This window comes from Salmo salar, unplaced genomic scaffold (genome assembly GCF_905237065.1).
Source record: "Salmo salar unplaced genomic scaffold, Ssal_v3.1, whole genome shotgun sequence".
NCBI classification, from domain to species: domain Eukaryota; kingdom Metazoa; phylum Chordata; class Actinopteri; order Salmoniformes; family Salmonidae; genus Salmo; species Salmo salar.
Genome location: NW_025548853.1, coordinates 1 through 8,067, shown reverse-complemented (window position 1 = coordinate 8,067; position 8,067 = coordinate 1). Strand labels below are relative to the sequence as shown.

Genomic DNA, 8,067 nt, shown 5'->3' with positions numbered 1-8,067 from the left:
TCTGTGTGTTGTAGCTAAAGGCTGTGTATCTCTGTGTGTTGTAGCTAAAGGCTGTGTATCTCTGTGTGTTGTAGCTAAAGGCTGTGTCTCTGTGTGTTGTAGCTAAAGGCTGTGTCTCTGTGTGTTGTAACTAAAGGCTGTGTATCTCTGTGTGTTGTAGCTAAAGGCTGTGTCTCTGTGTGTTGTAGCTAAAGGCTGTGTGTCTCTGTGTGTTGTAGCTAAAGGCTGTGTCTCTGTGTGTTGTAACTAAAGGCTGTGTGTCTCTGTGTGTTGTAGCTAAAGGCTGTGTATCTCTGTGTGTTGTAGCTAAAGGCTGTGTCTCTGTGTGTTGTAACTAAAGGCTGTGTGTCTCTGTGTGTTGTAGCTAAAGGCTGTGTTGTTTCTCCCTGTAGCTCCTGGCGACAGTGCTGTCTCAGTCTGCCAAAGCCAAAGAGCACCTGCTGGAGCAGTCCAAGTCTGTAGAGCTATCTACAGGTAGGTGTGTGTGAGGTGTGTGTGAGGTGTGTGTGTGTGTGTGTGTGTGTGTGTGTGTGTGTGTGTGTGTGTGTGTGTGTGTGTGTGTGTGTGTGTGTGTGTGGCAATCTACAGGTACACATCACTCCAGTGAGAGAGGGATGAGAGAGAGAGAGAGAGAGAGTGAGAGAGTGAGAGAGAGATGAGAGAGGGAGAGATGAGAGAGAGAGAGATGAGAGAGTGAGAGAGAGATGAGAGAGGGAGAGATGAGAGAGAGAGAGAGAGAGAGAGAGAGAGACAGAGAGAAAGAGAGAGAGCATCATCTGTTTCCTTTATAACGATTGAAGGAATCGCGCACACACACACTCACATACACACAGACACACACACACACACACACACACACACACACACACACACACACACACACACACACACACACACACACACACACACACACACACACACACACACACAGTGGGATCTGGATCTTGGCGGCTCTGTCATCCAGATGGCCAGTAGTTAGTAGAGAAGGCCTGTGATTGGCTGACGAGGCCAGTTACTGAGGAGGAGGTGAAACCTGATTGGTTATTCACACGGTGGATGAGGGGGGGGTTCGGTTTTATAGAAAGAAATGGTGGGACAGGATTGGTTGAAAATATGAGTGGTTGAGCTCGGCCAACGACAGTGTGTGTCACCTCCAGGCACCGCCTCTGCCTCTAGACAGTCGAGCCAATCAGGATGCCCGCTCCATGAAGCTCCACCCTATGACGCCACGGCAACCTGGAAGGGGGAGGGGCAAGGCGAGGGGAAGGTAAGACAGACAGAGGGATGGAAAGACACTCGTCCTCTCAGAGTCGTCTCTCACACACTTCCTGCTTCACTGTGTCCCTCTCCTCACCGAAACTGGTGTCCATCTTCCCTTCAGCACAATCTCTCACACACACTCTCCACCAACGGCAGAACACACACACACACACACACACACACACACACACACCCAGAACCACGGACACACACACACAGTCTCGAACACGGACATACGTCCAGGATGTCCAAACACTTTCTCTCTCAGCTGGCCTCGTCCTTACTGCGAGCATTCGGTTGCAGCCATGACACGGTGAGTGTGTGTGTGTGTGTGTGTGTGTGTGTGTGTGTGTGTTCCGGTCTGAGAGTGTATGTTATCTGCATTTCTGTCACCTGTCTCTTCCTCTGTCTGTTCTGTCTTCTCTCCTTTCAGTTCCTCCTCCTCCATCTCTGTGTTCCTCCTCCTCCTCCATCTCTGTGTTCCTCCTCCTCCATCTCTGTGTTCCTCCTCCTCCATCTCTGTGTTCCTCCTCCTCCTCCATCTCTGTGTTCCTCCTCCTCCATCTCTGTGTTCCTCCATCTCTGTGTTCCTCCTCCTCCATCTCTGTGTTCCTCCTCCTCCTCCATCTCTGTGTTCCTCCTCCTCCATCTCTGTGTTCCTCCTCCTCCTCCATCTCTGTGTTCCTCCTCCTCCATCTCTGTGTTCCTCCTCCTCCATCTCTGTGTTCCTCCTCCTCCATCTCTGTGTTCCTCCTCCTCCATCTCTGTGTTCCTCCTCCTCCATCTCTGTGTTCCTCCTCCTCCATCTCTGTGTTCCTCCCATCTCTGTGTTCCTCCATCTCTGTGTTCCTCCTCCTCCATCTCTGTGTTCCTCCTCCTCCATCTCTGTGTTCCTCCATCTCTGTGTTCCTCCTCCTCCATCTCTGTGTTCCTCCTCCTCCATCTCTGTGTTCCTCCTCCTCCTCCATCTCTGTGTTCCTCCTCCTCCTCCATCTCTGTGTTCCTCCTCCTCCTCCATCTCTGTGTTCCTCCTCCTCCATCTCTGTGTTCCTCCTCCTCCATCTCTGTGTTCCTCGTCCTCCATCTCTGTGTTCCTCCTCCATCTCTGTTTTCCTTGTTTGCTGCCCAGGGACGTTGTTTTGTGTTCTCTAAACCTCTCTGATATGAGCCTATACTATACTATACTATACTATATATATATATATATATATATATATATATACTGGAGATATACTATACTATATATATACACTATACCATATTGGATATATACTATACTATATATACATGTACTATACTGGATATATATTATACTACACTGTATATATACTGTACTGGATATATACTATACTATACAAAATATATACTGTAATATACTGTATATACACTATGCTATACTGTATATATACAATACTATACTGTATATATACTACACTATACTGTATATATACTATACTATATATCGGTACTATACTGGATATATATTATACTACACTGTATATATACTATACTGGATATATACTATACTGGATACATACTATACTATACTGGATAAATACTGTATTATACTGTATATACACTATACTATGCTATATATATACTATACTGATCTATATATTATACTATACTGTATATATACTATACTGTATATACACTATACTATATATATACTATACTGATCTATATATTATACTATACTGTATATTATATTATACTGTATATATACTACACTATACTGTATATATACTACACTAAATGTAATACTGTATATATACTACACTGTACAGTAGCCTAAGCCATCATAATCTTAGTTACCCTAGCTTAGCACCGTGTGTGTGTGTGTGTGTGTGTGTGTGTGTGTGTGTGTGTGTGTGTGTGTGTGTGTGTGTGTGTGTGTGTGTCTCGGCAGGACTCTACCAGTAAGATGGAAGTGTGTGTATGCGATAAGCTTGATCAGATCACAGCCATCTGATGAACATGTTTCTCCCAGCAGGGTGTGTAGGTTCACATGGCTATCTGTTTTAGTTCCAGATCCTCCCTCCTCCCTCCTCTCCCCTCCTCTCCCCCCTCCGTGTGACCCGTGGTCCAGTTGGTGTCCTGAGCAGAGTGGGTGGGAAGAAAAGGGGGAGAGAGAGGGAGAGAGAGGAGGTGCTGGTAGACTGGGCATAGCTGAGTTTTCCATGGTTCTCTGCTGCCCCTCAGTGGACAGAACGTGCTACTGCAGCTGTTTGTGATAGAGGACGTCTCTCTCTCTCAGCAGATTTCACCACGTCAGAATCTCCTCAGAGTGAGGTGTCTACATTCTCTGGATGTGATTGGCCAGGTCCACCCTTCCATCTTCTCCAATAGCTCGAAGAGAGAGCCTGTCTTCTCCCCTCCTTTCATCTTCTCGAAGAGAGAGCCTGTCTTCTCCCTCCTTCCATCTTCTCCAATAGCTCACCCAGAGAGAGCCTGTCTTCTCCCTCCTCCCATCTTCTCGAAGAGAGAGCCTGTCTTCTGCCTCCTCCCATCTTCTCGAAGAGAGAGCCTGTCTTCTCCCCTCCTTCCATCTTCTCCAATAGCTCACCCAGAGAGAGCCTGTCTTCTCCCCTCCTCCCATCTTCTCGAAGAGAGAGCCTGTCTTCTGCCTCCTCCCATCTTCTCGAAGAGAGAGCCTGTCTTCTGCCTCCTCCCATCTTCTCGAAGAGAGAGCCTGTCTTCTCCCTCCTTCCATCTTCTCCAATAGCTCGAAGAGAGAGCCTGTCTTCTCCCTCCTTCCATCTTCTCCAATAGCTCACCCAGACAGAGCCTGTCTTCTCCCTCCTTCCATCTTCTCCAATAGCTCGAAGAGAGAGCCTGTCTTCTCCCTCCTTCCATCTTCTCCAATAGCTCACCCAGAGATAGCCTGTCTTCTCCCTCTCTCCCTCCTCTTGTAGCTGCTAGCCGTTAGCCTTTAGCCTAGTCCTCCTCTCCCTCTTGTTATTCTTAGCTAGTCTTTAGCCTTCAGCTGTTAGCGGTGTTTAGCCCAGAGCCCATAGCTTTTAGCCACCTGTCTTTTCCTCTTCTGTCTCCTCTACTAGTGAATTAGCCTTTAGCCATTAGCGGTTAGCCTTTAGCAATTAGCGGTTAGCTATTAGCAGTTAGCCGTTAGTGGTTAGCCATTGGCCGTTAGCCGTTAGCGGTTAGCAATTAGCAGTTAGCCGTTAGCGGTTAGTGGTTAGCCACTAGCCGTTAGCCCAGAGCCAGCCGTAGTGACAGAACTCCACCTGTCTTCTCTCCTAGAGCTCTGAGGCTGTTGTCCAATGGCTGAGTGACTTTCAGCTGCAGGTCTACGCTCCAAACTTCATCAGCGCCGGGTATGACATAGTCACCATTAGCAGAATGACCCCAGAGGTAAGGAACGTTGACCTCTGAACCCCTATCCCTTTGACCTGGAAGTTAAAAGCCACGCTCTAACCACACCCACTGTCACCTCACCGCTCACTCACTGATCATAATGCAGTTGCCTTAGCAACCCCCCCCCCCCCAGATTCCCTTTAGAACAGTCACACCAGTCACTGAGCATGCCCAGGACCTCGTCTGTGATTGGCCAGGACAGGGCTGCCTGCCTGCCAGCCATTAGAGCAGATGGACTCAAAGTTCCTCCTATGACACGGCCCTGTGTGTTCTGTGTTTTGTGCAGAAATGTGTGTGTGTGTGTGTGTGTGTGTGTGTGTGTGTGTGTGTGTGTGTGTGTGTGTGTGTGTTACCTCAGAATAGTGATACAATTACATCCCCAGATGAAAACCAATCAATCAATCAATCAATCAATGTTTTTTTATTTCTGTTTTAATCTACTAATGTAGACTCTACCCCCCACACCGACTGGACTCTACCCCCCACACTGACTGGACTCTACCCCCACACTGACTGGACTCTACCCCCACACCGACTGGACTCTACCCCCACACTGACTGGACTCTACCCCCACACTGACTGGACTCTACCCCCACACTGACTGGACTCTACCCCACACCGACCGGACTCTACCCCCACACTGACCGGACTCTACCCCCACACCGACTGGACTCTACCCCCACACCGACTGGACTCTACCCCCACACTGACTGGACTCTACCCCCACACTGACTGGACTCTACCCCCACACCGACTGGACTCTACCCCCACACCGACTGGACTCTACCCCCACACCGACCGGACTCTACCCCCACACCGACCGGACTCTACCCCCACACTGACCGGACTCTACCCCACACCGACTGGACTCTACCCCACACCGACTGGACTCTACCCCCACACCGACTGGACTCTACCCCCACACCGACTGGACTCTACCCCCACACAGACTGGACTCTACCCCCACACCGACTGGACTCTACCCCCACACCGACTGGACTCTACCCCCACACCGACTGGACTCTACCCCCACACCGACTGGACTCTACCCACACCGACTGGACTCTACCCACACCGACTGGACTCTACCCCACACCGACTGGACTCTACCCACACCGACTGGGCTCTACCCCCACTCTGACTGGGCTCTACCCCCACTCTGACTGGACTCTACCCCCACACTGACTGGACTCTACCCCCACTGTCTGACAACAAAAGAGTTATCAAATTAAGTTCCTACATCTGTATATTAGGATAATGAGAGTATAGTGGAGTGGGGTTGGGAGGAGCCAGACTCTGGGTGGAGCCAGACTGTAGATAGGTGGGGCTAGGTGATAGGTGGGTGGAGCCAGACAGTAGGGGTTTGGCCAGACAGTAGGGTGGGTGGAGCCAGACTGTAGATAGGTGGAGCCATGCTGTGGGTGTGGCCAGACAGTAGGGTGGGTGGAGCCAGACTGTAGGGTGGGTGGAGCCATGCTGTTGGTGTGGCCAGACAGTAGGGTGGGTGGAGCCAGACAGTAGATAGGTGGAGCTATGCTGTGGGTGTGGCCAGACAGTAGGCTGGGTGTAGCCGGACTCTAGGCTGGGTGTAGCCGGACAGTAGGCTGGGTGTAGCCGGACTCTAGGCTGGGTGGAGCCAGACTCTAGACTGGGTGTAGCCAGACTCTAGCCTGGGTGGAGCCAGACTCTAGGCTGGGTGGAGCCAGACTCTAGACTGGGTGTACCGGCGTGTGGGTGTAGCCAGACAGTAGGCTGGGGCTGGGTGTGAGCCAGACTCTAGGCTGGGTGTAGCCAGACTCTGTTAGACTGGGTGTAGCCAGACTCTAGGCTGGGTGTAGCCAGACTCTAGACTGGGTGTAGCCAGACTCTAGACTGGTGTAGCCAGCTCTGACTGGGTGGAGCCAGACTCTAGGCTGGGTGAAGGCTGGGTCTAGGCTGTGCTGCTGGTGTAGCCAGACTCTAGGCTGGGTGTAGCTTGGGTCTAGGCTGGGTGTACCCAGACAGTAGGCTGGGTGTAGCCAGACTCTAGGCTGGGTGTAGCTTGGGTCTAGGCTGGGTGTAGCCAGACAGTAGGCTGGGTGTAGCCAGACAGTAGGCTGGGTGTAGCCAGACTCTGGGCTGGGTGTAGCCAGACTCTAGACTGGGTGAAGGCAGACTCTAGGCTGGGTGTAGCTTGGGTCTAGGCTGGGTGTAGCCAGACAGTAGGCTGGGTGTAGCCAGACTCTAGACTGGGTGTAGCCAGACTCTAGGCTGGGTGTAGCTGGGGTCTAGGCTGGGTGTAGCCAGACTCTAGGCTGGGTGTAGCCAGACTCTAGGCTGGGTGGAGCCAGACTCTAGGCTGGGTGGAGCCAGACTCTAGACTGGGTGTAGCCAGACTCTAGGCTGGGTGTAGCTGGGGGTCTAGTGATGCTCACCAACGCTTCTTTCTCACTGCCAACATGCTCTCTCTCTGCTCTTCACCTTTATTTTCCTTCGGGGACATTTACCTTCCTCTCCTGTCCTGTGGTACAGCTCGTCACCTGGACACTGTGTGTTTCTGTGGTGTCTGGGGGGTGTATGTGGTGTCTGGGGGTGTCTGGGGGTGTCTGGGGGTGTCTGGGGGTGTCTGTGGTGTCTGGGGGTGCCTGGGGGTGTCTGGGGTGTCTGGGGGTGTCTGGGGGTGTCTGGGGGGTGTATGTGGTGTCTGGGGGGTGTATGTGGTGTCTGGGGGGTGTATGTGGTGTCTGGGGGTGTCTGGGGGTGTCTGGGGTGTCTGGGGGGTGTCTGGGTGTATGTGGTGTCTGGGGGTGTATGTGGTGTCTGGGGGTGTATGTGGTGTCTGGGGGTGTCTGGGGGTGTCTGGGGGTGTCTGGGGTGTCTGGGGGTGTCTGGGGGTGTATGTGTGTCTGGGGGGTGTATGTGGTGTCTGGGGGTGTATGTGGTGTCTGGGGGGTGTCTGGGGGTGTCTGGGGTGTCTGGGGGTATGTGGTGTCTGGGGGTGTATGTGGTGTCTGGGGGTGTATGTGGTGTCTGGGGGTGTCTGGGGGTGTCTGGGGTGTCTGGGGGTGTCTGGGGGTGTATGTGGTGTCTGGGGGGTGTATGTGGTGTCTGGGGGTGTATGTGGTGTCTGGGGGTGTCTGGGGTGTCTGGGGTGTATGTGGTGTCTGGGGGTGTATGTGGTGTCTGGGGGGGTGTATGTGGTGTCTGGGGGTGTATGTGGTGTCTGGGGGTGTCTGGGGGGGATCTCTGTGGTAATGAATTGTGTGTATCTGTGGAGATTTTGAAAGTGTCCACCTATTTTTCCTTGGTGTTGTGTGTTTATGTGGTACATACGTACGTGTGTGTGTATGTGTGTGTGTGTGTGTGTGTGTGTGTGTGTGTGTGTGTGTGTGTGTGTGTGTGTGTGTGTGTGTGTGTGTGTGTGTGTGTGTGTGTGTGTGTGTGTGTGTGTGT

General features: G+C 51.8%; 1 long non-coding RNA gene across 1 annotated transcript; it reads left to right on the top strand.

Annotated features, from left to right (window-relative positions):
- Positions 1-371: 371 nt before the first annotated feature.
- On the top strand, positions 372-4,662 carry LOC123733376 (uncharacterized). Its single transcript, XR_006763749.1, has 3 exons — positions 372-474; positions 1,158-1,267; positions 4,522-4,662. It is a non-coding gene; the product is annotated as an uncharacterized lncRNA (long non-coding RNA).
- The last annotated feature ends 3,405 nt before the right edge of the window (positions 4,663-8,067 follow it).